This window comes from Triturus cristatus, chromosome 2_2 (assembly GCF_964204655.1).
Source record: "Triturus cristatus chromosome 2_2, aTriCri1.1, whole genome shotgun sequence".
NCBI classification, from domain to species: Eukaryota; Metazoa; Chordata; class Amphibia; order Caudata; family Salamandridae; genus Triturus; species Triturus cristatus.
In genome coordinates, this window is record NC_140582.1 from 240,828,716 (window position 1) to 240,842,321 (window position 13,606).

Below are 13,606 nucleotides of genomic sequence, written 5' to 3' on the forward strand. Positions count from 1 at the left end.
TCCCCTCTCCCCCCATGACCCCCTATACCCTGAGGAACCCTCCCTTCCAGTAGGCTAAGCCTATTCGGTCGCCACTCCCTCGGGTTATATACTACTGATGTTTCTAGAGACTTCAGTTGCACGAATTATATGCATGTGATTATTCCACATCAGACGTAGTGTTGCAGGAAACCTCAATTGGGCCTTTGCCCCAAGACTATTTAACTCTGCTAACCTCTTCCCCAACTCCCACTGTCTTGTAGCCGTTATGTGTGGGATATCGGGTCTGATGGAAAAGGAGACAGAGGGCATGTCCGAAAATGGGGAAGATATCATCCCTTCCTTAAGTGCGGCAGTCAAAATCATCTTCTTAACTGAATTGGCCAGAAAATTTACAAGGATTTTCCGGGGTTTCTGTCTCCCTGGGTTTCTCTTAAAAGGATCCTATGGGCTCTTTGTATCTCATATGCTATATCGATGTTTGAAATTTTTTTGAAAACAGAGCCTTTTAATAGGGAAATCAGAAACCCCTGCATGTCTTCCCTTTTAAGAGATTCAGGAATATTTAAAAACTTCAAGTTGTTTTTCCTAGACTGGTTTTCCAATCGCTCGAGATCATCCTTCAGTTCCTTATTTTGGGTTGATAATTTTGCCATGTCAACAGAGGTAGTTTTAATCGTTTCTTTTAGTTGGGGGATGTCAGCCTCAATTGCTTCGGTCCTCTGGGTGACTTCCTCCAACTTCTGTGCCAATACCTCGCATAATGAACGGATAGCAGCCTGATTCGCTTCTGATACAGAAAACCTTCTGGCCAGCTCTGCTTGATTTGTCTCCGACACAATGAACCTGCTGGTCATCTCTTCTTCATAGCTAGAAGTAACTTGGCTAATGAATGTGTACTTGAAGCTGAAACCGTATGGTCCTTGACCATATGGTCCTTAAGGCCAGAAGTGTTTAAACTATTGCTACTGTCTTGGTGAACGATTTTCACCCCTTGTTCCTGTTCATGCTCCCGCTCCTGCACCTGGCCTTGTTCATCATGCAGTCCCAAAACTGAGTATCTGCTAGTAAGATTAATCATCGGATGGACCACAGACTCAGTTTCGGTTTCAAGCAATATGCTGGCGATGGAGGAGGCCTGAGATTCCATTCCCACCCGGCTTGTCTGCGTAATGTTATTTGAAGGCTCACTACCTTTAGAGATTGATGCCTTCCTCGTTAAATTCGCTGAAACCGTGGGGGTGGAGGAGGACGTGGACGCAGACATAGGTGTAGTCGTGGACAAAGACATAACTTGATAGAAGGTTTTTAGAGATGGGGTGATTTTGGTTTTTGCAGTAGGCGTTATCTTGTCCCGGCTTTTCCCCTTGCTCTTAGTCCCTCTCGTTTTTACTGAAGTTCCAGTGTCAATTGTATTTCCACCCGACTTACGTTGTTTAATTAATGCTCTGACTTCAGAAATGGGGGGGAGACCCGAGGGGGCAGAATTGACTGAGTAATTACTGTATTTGATGTTAGGTGGGCTACTCTGGCACGCAGGGTGTACCTGCTTATTTTAGGGGGGAAATGCCCTCTTTAATCCCATCACTATACTCCATACAAGATGAAGGTGACTCCCCCTCCTGAATTGAAGCTACCCCCACTTGACAAGGCGCTGGAGAATTACTGCTCATAAAATTCTCTCTCTGTCAGAGCTTCCAGTACTGCCTTACTGTCCGATAGGTAGTTTAGGCAAAAACTGATGTCATTAATCTTCTCAGCCAGAGCCAGTTTCTGAAGTCCTCCTACCTGCTCACCATCCTCCTTGAAACGCCATTCCGACCGGCAACCCAGGCGTGCATCTGGACTGGTGCTGACCCTTCCTCCCATGAACCGGAGCAACAGGGACGCAATACTCTGGCGTCTCCGCTCACGCGCGGCCTCTTCCCACCTCCAACGCCGAGTTCCTCACTCAGCTCCACTGCTGCCACCGTGAACGCCGTGAGTGTTGAGGGTAGTTAGAATCGCTGAACCGTCCCGGTAAAAATGGAGCGGGCCCTCCCGCATGCCACAAAAGCCCAGGAAGCAAGAAGGAGGAAAACTAAGGTAGGAACGAAAACAATTAAATCATCCGGGCTTCAATTTCGGCCACTATGTGGAACCCGTTAGTCAGCGGCCACCATGTTCCTCCTCTCGCATCTCTTTTTTTTAACTCATGCTAATTCTGATAGGGCCATGTTCAAACACTATTTTGTGGGTAGCAAATACTTTGCGACTCGAAAAATAGTGTCTTGCGACTTGCTGTTAGGAAGGGGCGGTTGCAAAACACTCACAAATTACCACCCTCTTCAAGAGGGTGGTAATGCATTCTTAAATGGGAAGGGGTCCCCAGGGGACCCCTTCCCGTTTGCAAATTCAGGGGGAAATATGTTTTAGGGGCAGGCAATGATGGTCCCAGGGACCACTACCTGCCCTTAAAAAATGAAATGAAAACGTTTCATTTTTTTTTTTTTAAATGCATCCCATTTTCCTTTAAGGAAAACGGGCTGCATTTAAAAACAAAATAACTGCTTTATTGAAAAGCAGTCCCAGACATGCAGATCTAGTGAGCCCAGCAGGCCACAATCCTTGAGAAGGCCAGCCATTCCCAATAGGCTCGCAAATTGCGAGTGACTCATTAATATTCATGACCCTCGCATTTTGCGACCCCATTGGGAAACGCAATCAGTGTCTCTGACACTGTAGTACATTGTAAATTGCGCCTCGCAATCGAGCGCAAATTGCGATGTGCAATTTACAATGGTTGTACATCTGGCCCACATTGTGTTGCACCCCTGCACTAGGAATGCCAGATTATACAAAAGAGTTTACACTATTTTGCAGTGAGAGAGATGGATGCATTCTTTTGGTTTTGACACAAACACATGGTAGATCTCAAAAACCCATTGCTTACTATTCTACCACCCTTGACTCTGTAGCTGCAGGACTTCCTGGTTGCCTTAAAGCAGTGGCGGAGGTAAATACTAGTCTGAAAAAGAGCGAAAACATAGCTATGGGATACCCATTGACTGTCATGCTCCCTCTGTGGAGCTGTGCTAGCCAGACAAAGACTCAATACATAATCCATAAATAGATTGACGAAATGCGAGCAAAGCATTTTATCTTCTGAAAACATTGTTTTAAAACATTGCAGTGTTAAACCCTTCAACATTATTGCCTGTAAATGATGAAAATTATGATGAAAGTGAGCAAGACTGTCTTGATGTCATGGAACTTTTCACCAAACCCCACCCTGACATTAAGGATGAACATGTGATTGAGCCCTACCATGTGTTGTTTGTAGATGGCTCATGCTTGAGAGGTAATGATGGCACACTCAGAGCAGCATCTGCCATGTGCACCATAAATGATGTGGGCGAAACTTCATGGCTTCAAAAATTGTTCGCTGCCCAAATTGCTGAATTGATTGCTCTTACTAGAGCCTGCAATTTAATTGCTCAAATGAGAGTTACTATATTTACAGTCAGCCAGTATGGGTTTGGTGTAGTCCATGATTTTGGACAGTTGTGGTTACAGCAAGGTTTTCTCACATGCTCAGGAAGCCCCAGCAAGAACGGAATGCACATCAAGAACTTACTAGATGCACTACATTTGCCAGGAGAAATTGCTGTGGTGAAGTGCTTAGCTCATCAAGGGGGAAGCGGATAAGTTTTGATGGGGAACCAATACTCTGACTAGCCAGATTCTGTGCTCTGTTATCCTGTCCATTTAATGGAGGTTTCGCATATGAGTCTGAAAAGGAGAGTTCTTTTGCCATGTTGATGCAAATCACTGATACGTGGGATGACCTGAAGAGGGTGCAGGAAAATGTGTCAGAAACAGAACAGAACAGCAGGTTGTGAGAAAAATGCAAATGACATCTGGACGTCAGCAGGTGGGAGACCGGTACTACCTCATAGTTTGTTGTTTCCAATGACATTGATATACACATTTGGGGAAAGACGCCATGGTAAGACTTTTTAGACACAGTTGGTATAACCCTGGATTCAGGATGCTGGCAGAAGAGGTTTGCCATATGTGCATAACTTGACAACAGCTAAACGTAAGGAATCGAACAAATGTCACACAGACACTCCTAGGGAGATCAGGTGGCCATTCAATAAGATGCAGATGGATTTTATTGAGATCCCTCTCCCTAACAGGCTGATATATATCCTGGTGATAGTGTGTGTCTTCTCAAGATGGGTGGAAACCTGCCAAACTAGAAGAAACAACAGCCTCACTGTAGCAAAATTGTTTGTACATGAATTGATCCCCAGTTTCGGCATGCCGATTTCTCTTGAGTCAGATAGAGGAACACTTCAACAACAAAGTCATAAAGATGATCTGCACAGCTCTACAGATCAAACAAAGATTACATTGCAGTTACAGAACAGAAGCCTCTGTGTTGTAATGTTATTTCATTATATCTTCCTGTGTTGACATCTATGTATTCTAGAACTGTAGAGTTGCCCTGGCTCAAGAGTAGAATCTTAGCAGACTGATTGCTGAGTTGAGCCAGAGGCGGTTGGGTGGCTGAGCTGTTTAACCTGCATCGCTTATGAATAAACATCTATACAGAAACTACATTCATCACTTGTCCTCATTCAAGAATTCATCTTTTTAACACTCTGGTATCGTTGAGCACATCAAAGGTGCCATCAAATCTAGATGGGCCAATGTTGGACCCGGCCTCGTAGTATGGCCCTACGTGCCCCCGCACCACCGAAACCTGGTACCTGCAGCCCCAAGCACACGGCCCAGCCGACCCTCCCCACCAGGACACACGCACCCGACCCGGACGTCCCCGTCCATGGCCTCTCTCCTTTCGGCCACCCGGGCCCGCGTGCCCACTTCATGCACCAAGATGGCCGCCCGGCCCCAGCGCGACCCGGGCCTAGAGGCGCTACTCCGGGGGTGAGAGAGGGAGGAGCAGTTTCTATCGCACCTCTGAACTCCCCTGGGACGATGGGTTTCGATCGGCCCTCCGGCCTCCCTGAGGGCTGGCTCCATGCCTGCTGGGTGTCTGGGACTCCTCCCGACCCGGCCCTGAAAGGATCAAAAGACAATGACAGGAAATCCCGACAAGCGACCCCCAGGTGACAAGACCCCTGCCTGCACAGACTCCGGACATCAAAGAGGGGTCGACCTATAACAAGGGGTGCTCTGGGTCTGTCCGGCAGATTCGACGCTGGAACAACGAGAGCCTGCCGACGTGGTCGCGGCTCCTGGAACTTGGACCCACCTGAGCCTGCTGAGTGACTCGCGGCTCCCTGAAGACCGTAAGACCTCCGAACTTGTACCTGAGCCTGCTGAGTGACTCGCGGCTCCTTGAAGATCGTAAGACCTCCGAACTTGTACCTGAGCCTGCTGAGTGACTCGCGGCTCCTTGAAGATCGTAAGACCTCCGAACTTGTACCTGAGCCTGCTGAGTGACTCGCGGCTCCTTGAAGATCGTAAGACCTCCGAACTTGTACCTGAGCCTGCTGAGTGACTCGCGGCTCCTTGAAGATCGTAAGACCTCCGAACCTGTACCTGAGCCCGCTGAGTGACTCGCGGCTCCGATAGACTCTCACGGTCCCGCCGGACCCCGACTACAACAACGTATCCCCCAGCTCGAGGATTGTGAGCTGTGCGCCGGATACGTCCCTGCCTTGAACCTTTGCCAGAGACTGTCCCGCTCCCCCCTACCCCTTCCGAGACTCATTGAGCCCGTGCTCTCCTTGTACATATTTGCAGTGATAACCTACTTGATAAAGATTGATTTCTAAGAACCCATGGTGTGGTCACTCTGTGTCGTGTGGTGCCAGAAGTACGATCCTAGATACGAGATTCCTCCCCCTGGGGAGTCTCCCGCCAGTTCCCGGCTACGGTACTTCGAGGGTGGGTCTCAGGGTAGTCAGGACCCCTTTCCGGGCTCCTCTGAGGTCGCCGTCTAACATTGGTGGCAAGCGACGGGATTCGGGCCCATCACCTAGAGATCGTACCGTGAACGACGGACGCACTACCGACAAAGATGGCAGAAGGAAGCGCCATGAGCCCCGCAGAAACCAACGCCAACAGGGTGTTCCAGGTGGAGCATCTAGAAGAATACACACACAAAGAGCTAAAGCAATTTTGCAAAGAACTTAAAATTGCTACCACCGGTCTCAACACTAAAGAAGATTTGCAGAAAGCACTGAAAACTTGGGTGGATACCGGGGCCTCCCGCCCGGAAGGCACGGGGGAGCGCCCCGACGAAGCCGAACCCCCCCAAAGTGAAAGCAGCAGCAATCAGGTGCGAGGCATCGTACCAGACGGGGGCCTATCCCCGGAAGAACTCGCAGACAGAGAGAGAAGTCGCAATCATGAACTCGAGTTAGCCAAACTCAAAATCGAAGGCGAATTGAAGTTAGCGGAAAAAAAGCTAGCAGTAGAGCAAATGCGTGTACAAGGCGAACTGGAAGAAAAGAAGCTCCAACGGGAGCACGAAGGAAGGAAGCTCCAACTGGAGCACGAACGCAGCTTGAAGGAACTCGAGCTCAAGGCCAGAAACGAGGAAGGGAGGCCCCCGGGAAACCGAGAGACGGCCTCCCCAGCGGAAAAGAAGGTCCACATCCCCAAGGACGTGGTCAAAGAATATTATAAAAACGATGACATTCAACAATGGTTCAGGGCCTACGAGGTCGCCATGACCTCCCATCGGGTCCCGCAGAAGGACTTGCGGGCGGGGTTGTGGGGGCGGTTTCTGAGCGAAGGAAGGGATACCCTGCTCGACCTACCCCTCTCCCTGCAGACCTCCTACAGCCACATGAAAGAGGCTCTACTCACAAGATACGGCCTCACCCCAGAAATGTACCGTCAGCGATTCCGGGACTGCAGGAAGATCCCGGGCACCACCTGGGTGGAGTATGTAAACTTTTTCAGACGGGCCTTCGATGGGTGGATCAAGGGCAGCAAAGTCACCACCCTTGCCGAACTCACCGACCTCATGTTGTGGGAACACCTGGCTGCGAACTGCTTCATAGAACTACGTCAGCATCTGCTTGACAGCAAGCTCACAGATCCCAGGAAGCTGGCTGTGGAGGCCGACCGCTGGACCAACACCCGGGTCTCCCGGGGCATGGTAGGAGAGTACCCCCGAGCCAGTCAGGGACCACCCCGCCAGAGAGGGGGAGGGAACCAGGGAGGGCCGAGAGAGTCCCAGCCTAGCCCCCCGAAAACACAACCTCCACCTTTCCCGGCGCCCCCCCCACCAGTGACAGGGCCCCCTGGGAGACGGGGACACCGGGTGACCGTCACGTGTTTCCGTTGCCAGAAACCCGGGCACTACGCCAATGACCCAGAGTGCCCCATGGCCACCCAAGTCTCCCCTACCACCCCTGCGAGACAGATAGCCAACGTAGCCCTGGGGGAGGAGGTTGAGGAAACCGAGGAGTGGGAACCCGCAGCGATGGCCCTAGTATCCCTGGGAGATAGGGAGATGATCCCTGGTAGCCTCCTACCCTCCAACACAAAGAAATACGGGCAGCTCGTCAAGATCAATGGCCACCAAGTAGAGGCCCTGCGGGACACCGGGGCCAGTATCACCGGTGTCCTCAGGCACCTAGTCCCCGAGGAGCAGATCCTCCCCAACGTCTTTTGCCCCGTAATTTCCGCAGACAATAGAGAAAGTATGTGTCAGGTAGCCCTGGTGCCGTTTGAGTGGGGAGGGGTGATAGGTAAACTCAAGGTTGCCGTAAGAACCTCCCAGCCGGTCGACTGCCTCTTAGGGAACGACCTGGAGAGTTCTCCCTGGAAGCACGTCGAGCGCAAGGCCCACCTAGGAATGATGGGACTCCCCGAGTGGGTGTGCGCCACCACCCGATCTATGTCAGCCCGACTCACTCCCCGGAGAGAAGTCGAAAGCACTCCGATCGAAGAGACCAGAACAGTCCCCGCCGAGGGTCCTCCCGTCCCCCCATCAGAAGGGTCCGTCGCCAGCGATGAACCCGCACCATCCGACCCCGCCCCGGTCCCCGAGTTGGGAGATCTACCCGAATTGGCCCAATGGCGCCACGAGGGCGGGCCCACCCGGGAAGAATTTTGCCGGGAGCAAGCCACTTGTCCTTCCCTGGTCGGGCTGCGGCGCCAGGCCGAGGGCCAAGCCGCAGGTGACCAGACCGGGACGCACCGAATCTATTGGGAAAATAACATCTTGTACAGTGAGCAGAAGTCGGTGGAGCTGGGATCCGGACGGGGACTGGTGGTACCCCTCCGCTTCCGAGACTTCCTCCTGGGCTTAGCCCACGACGTCCCCCTCGCCGGCCACCTGGGTCAGGACAAGACCTACAGCCGTCTCGTGACCCATTTTTACTGGCCTAGAATGATAGCAGCGGTAGAAGCCCACTGCAAGTCCTGCCCCCCGTGCCAGGCTAGTGGGAAGAGTGGGGGGAAGCGCAAGGCTCCCCTCCAACCCTTCCCGGTCGTCAGTACCCCTTTCGAACGAGTCGGAATCGACATCGTGGGACCACTGGACCCCCCCACCTCCCAAGGTCACCGTTTCATCTTGGTCCTAGTGGATCACGCCACCCGCTATCCTGAGGCTATTCCCCTACGCACCATCACGGCCCCCGTGGTGGGCCGGGCCCTGATGGGGATCTTTTCCAGGGTGGGTTTTCCCCGCGAGGTCGTGAGCGATCGCGGCACTAATTTTATCTCGAAATATATGACGTCCCTGTGGCAACAATGTGGGGTGTCCTATAAGTTCACCACCCCGTACCATCCCTAAGGGAACGGCCTAGTAGAAAGGTTTAATAGGACTTTGTAAGGGATGATCGCTGGCCTAGAAGAGCCCCTCCGGCGTAAGTGGGACGTCCTGCTCCCCTGCCTCTTGTTCGCTTACCGGGAGGTCCCCCAGAAGTCCTTAGGGTTCAGCCCGTTTGAATTACTCTATGGACACCCCGTCCGAGGTCCCCTCAGTTTGGTTAAGGAAGGGTGGGAGGCAGCACCCCAGACCACCCCCCGAGATGTGTTCCAGTACGTCCTGGCCCTCCGGAACCAGACCAGGAAGTTCCGAGAACTGGCCGAGGCCAACCTGGAGGCAAGCCAAGAAGAGATGAAGCGCTGGTACGACCAGAATGCCACTCTGGTCGAGTTCCAGCCGGGCCAGCAGGTGTGGGTCATGGCCCCCGTGAAGCCTGGCGCCCTCCAGGACAGGTGGACTGGGCCCTACAAAGTGGTTGAGCGGAAGAGTCAAGTCACATACTTGGTGGACGTCCAGTCGCCTCGGGATCCCCTCCGGGTCCTTCACGTGAACCGCCTCAAGCCTCACTTCGTGCGGACAGAACTGAGCCTCCTGCTGGCCACCGATGACGGGGCCGAAGATGAGTCTGATCCCCTCCCGGACCTCCTGTGTGTCAAGGAGCAGGATGGCTCCGTGGAAGGAGTGAACCTCTCCCCAGCCCTCACTGCCCAGCAACAAGCGGACTGCCGCCAGCTCCTAAGACAATTTTCCGACCTCTTCTCCCTGACCCCCCGGGTCACCGACTGGTGTGTTCATGACGTGGACACCGGGGACAGCCCGCCGGTGAGACACCGAGCCTACCGAGCTCCTGATCGGGTCCGGTCCTGCATTCAAGCTGAAGTCTCGAAGATGTTGACCCTGGGGGTGATCGAGCCATCTGACAGTCCCTGGGCCAGCCCCGTGGTCCTGGTCCCGAAGGCGGCGGCCCCCGGTGTCGCCCCCGAGCTCCGATTCTGCGTGGGCTACCGGGGGCTCAATGACGTTACCCGAGCCGATGCCCACCCCATTCCACGAGCCGACGAACTCATTGACCGACTAGGGGCAGCCCGGTTCCTCAGCACATTCAACCTCACCTGCGGATACTGGCAGATTGCGCTCACCGAGGGGGCCAAGGAGCGGTCCGCCTTCTCCACCCCCGATGGGCACTACCGCTTCCGCGTAATGCCCTTCGGAATGAAAAATGCCCCGGCCACTTTCCAGCGACTGGTGAATAGAGTCCTGGCCGGGCTAGAGCAGTTCAGCGCGGCATATCTGGACGACATCGCTGTTTTCAGTTCAGAATGGAGTGAGCACCTCCAGCACCTCCGGAGGGTGCTAACCGCCCTGCGCCAGGCAGGCCTCACAGTAAAAGCCAGCAAGTGCCAGATCGGGCAAGGATCCGTAGTCTACCTGGGGCACCAGGTCGGGAGCGGCCAGGTCGCCCCTCTACAGCCAAAGATCGACGCCATCCTGGCCTGGGAACCACCCATCACCCAAACGGAGGTCCGAGCCTTTCTGGGACTCACTGGCTACTACCGAAGATTCATTCGGGGGTATGGCAGCCTTGTCGGCCCCCTCACAGAACTCACGTCTAAAAGACAGCCAAAGAAGGTGCAGTGGACGGCTGCCTGCCAGGAAGCTTTCGATGCCCTAAAGAAAGCCATGTGTACTGCCCCCGTCCTCCAGGCTCCCGACTACTCCAAGGAGTTTATAGTCCAGACCGATGCCTCCGAGCATGGCATTGGGGCCGTCCTGTCCCAAGTGAATGACCAAGGCCTAGACCAGCCCGTCGCCTTCCTCAGTCGGCGGCTGTTGCCCCGAGAACAGAGATGGAGCACCATAGAGCGCGAAGCCTTTGCCGTGGTCTGGGCACTCAAAAAGCTACGACCCTACCTGTTCGGCACCCATTTCAGAGTCCAAACTGACCATCGGCCCTTGCGATGGCTCATGCAGATGCGAGGAGAAAACCCCAAGCTACTGCGGTGGTCAATCTCCCTCCAGGGGATGGATTTCACCGTAGAACATCGCCCTGGTACGGACCACGCCAACGCTGACGGCCTCTCCCGGTTCTTCCGCCTCAGCGAAGAGAACCCCCCAAGATGATGGGCAGTTCTCTCCGGCTTTCAGCTGGGGGGGACGCGTGTTGGACCCTGCCTCGTAGTATGGCCCTACGTGCCCCCGCACCACCGAAACCTGGTACCTGCAGCCCCAAGCACACGGCCCAGCCGACCCTCCCCACCAGGACACACGCACCCGACCCGGACATCCCCGTCCATGGCCTCTCTCCTTTCGGCCACCCCGGGCCCGCGTGCCCACTTCATGCACCAAGATGGCCGCCCGGCCCCAGCGCGACCCGGGCCTAGAGGCGCCACTCCGGCTGGAGGACATCACGCTTCCAGGGGATGAGAGAGGGAGGAGCAGTTTCTATCGCACCTCTGAACTCCCCTGGGACGATGGGTTTCGATCGGCCCTCCGGCCTCCCTGAGGGCTGGCTCCATGCCTGCTGGGTGTCTGGGACTCCTCCCGACCCGGCCCTGAAAGGATCAAAAGACAATGACAGGAAATCCCGACAAGCGACCCCCAGGTGACAAGACCCCTGCCTGCACAGACTCCGGACATCAAAGAGGTGTCGACCTATAACAAGGGGTGCTCTGGGTCTGTCCGGCAGATTCGACGCTGGAACAACGAGAGCCTGCCGACGTGGTCGCGGCTCCTGGAACTTGGACCCACCTGAGCCTGCTGAGTGACTTGCGGCTCCCTGAAGACCGTAAGACCTCCGAACTTGTACCTGAGCCTGCTGAGTGACTCGCGGCTCCTTGAAGATCGTAAGACCTCCGAACTTGTACCTGAGCCTGCTGAGTGACTTGCGGCTCCTTGAAGATCGTAAGACCTCCGAACTTGTACCTGAGTCTGCTGAGTGACTCGCGGCTCCTTGAAGATCGTAAGACCTCCGAACTTGTACCTGAGCCTGCTGAGTGACTCGCGGCTCCTTGAAGATCGTAAGACCTCCGAACCTGTACCTGAGCCCGCTGAGTGACTCGCGGCTCCGATAGACTCTCACGGTCCCGCCGGATCCCGACTACAACAACGTATCCCCCAGCTCGAGGATTGTGAGCTGTGCGCCGGATACGTCCCTGCCTTGAACCTTTGCCAGAGACTGTCCCGCTACCCCCTACCCCTTCCGAGACTCATTGAGCCCGTGCTCTCCTTGTACATATTTGCAGTGATAACCTACTTGATAAAGATTGATTTCTAAGAACCCACGGTGTGGTCACTCTGTGTCGTGTGGTGCCAGAAGTACGATCCTAGATACGAGATTCCTCCCCCTGGGGAGTCTCCCGCCAGTGCCCGGCTACGGTACTTCGAGGGTGGGTCTCAGGGTAGTCAGGACCCCTTTCCGGGCTCCTCTGAGGTCGCCGTCTAACAGCCAAAGTCTGTGCAGCCACCTCTCTGAAATGACCAGATGCTTTACCGTTGGTGCTGATGAGTATTCGAAGTACACCTGACAGGAAGACAGATTTATCCACTCACAAGATACTGATGGGCAGGGCAATGAGATTACCTGCTGTTCCCCAAATGCTCTCTTAAACATTACTGATGATATTATACTAGATTACTGTAAGGAACTGGCTGATGTGGTCTGTTGAATATCTTATCAGATCTCAGCTGCTACACAAAACCTGCATCAAGAACAGAACCACAACCTCAATCCTGGTGATTTGGTCATGATCAAGAAGCACATTCAGAAGACTTGCCTTGGAGCCAGATGGAAAGGCCCCTTTCAGGTAATCTTAACTCCACACATGGATGTTAAGTGTGCAGGAGTCCTGAGTTGGATTCATGCCTCACACACCAAAAGGATAAGCAATCCAGAAGAAGCGCCTTTAGTCTTTGATTCTAAGCGAAGAGCATTCGTGGTTGCACCACCAGTTGAGAGACCACCTAGACCAGAAGCACTGTTGCCAGTTCAGCAAGACGGGGACATAAGGGGTGAAGGACAGTGGATGGAAAATCAAGTGCAAGTACCAGAAATATCCCAGAGTGGTGTGGAAAACTCTATCACAAGAGAATCAGAAATTAAATCACCACGAGGAAGTACTTCGAATGTGACTTTACGAGCGATCCAGACAAAGGAACTAGCACTGGAATAAGGAGAATCAATCAAACAGAAGGGCCACAAAGCTATGAAAACAAAAATCCGAGTAGAACTGCCTCAATTGCTTGAATGCCAGAAACAATACTTAAAAGAGACTGAGTCTAGTGATAAGAGTAGCCTAGATCCAAATCAGCAAAACCTAAGAAGATCAAAAAGAGCAGGAGTGTCTTGTCTCAGGTATTCAGCACATGAATGGCTGTACTTTGTGAACACTACCTTGAATGTTACATTTTAAGTCTTGTGCAACGTGAACCCTGGACAATTTGAACCTCACTGAGGGAAAACAAAATAAAATAAAGGGGAAAGTTATTGAGAAAAATCAGAGACCAAACAGCAGAAGGAAGAGATTTTATCTATGTCTATTAGATATTAGTTATTTTAGTCTGTTATCTTACAGGAGACTAACCTAGCTCCGAGTTGAAAGTTACAGAAGCATAGGGATAACATTTGAAAAGAACACAGAAAAGGGCTAAGGATTTTCTGAATTGGACCTTAAATGAAAAAGAAAGAAAAGAATTGCCACACTAAAGAAACTATTCACTAAACTTCATCACCAGCTATTGACCTAGTCCTTTGACTGCATTAGAAATAAATGTACATTTATTATAGGTTCAATTACCATCATAACAATAATAATGATCAATATAGTACTGAAAAGATTTTACTTAGCACCAGGGATAGAGCTTAACAACAAGTACATTACTAAATCC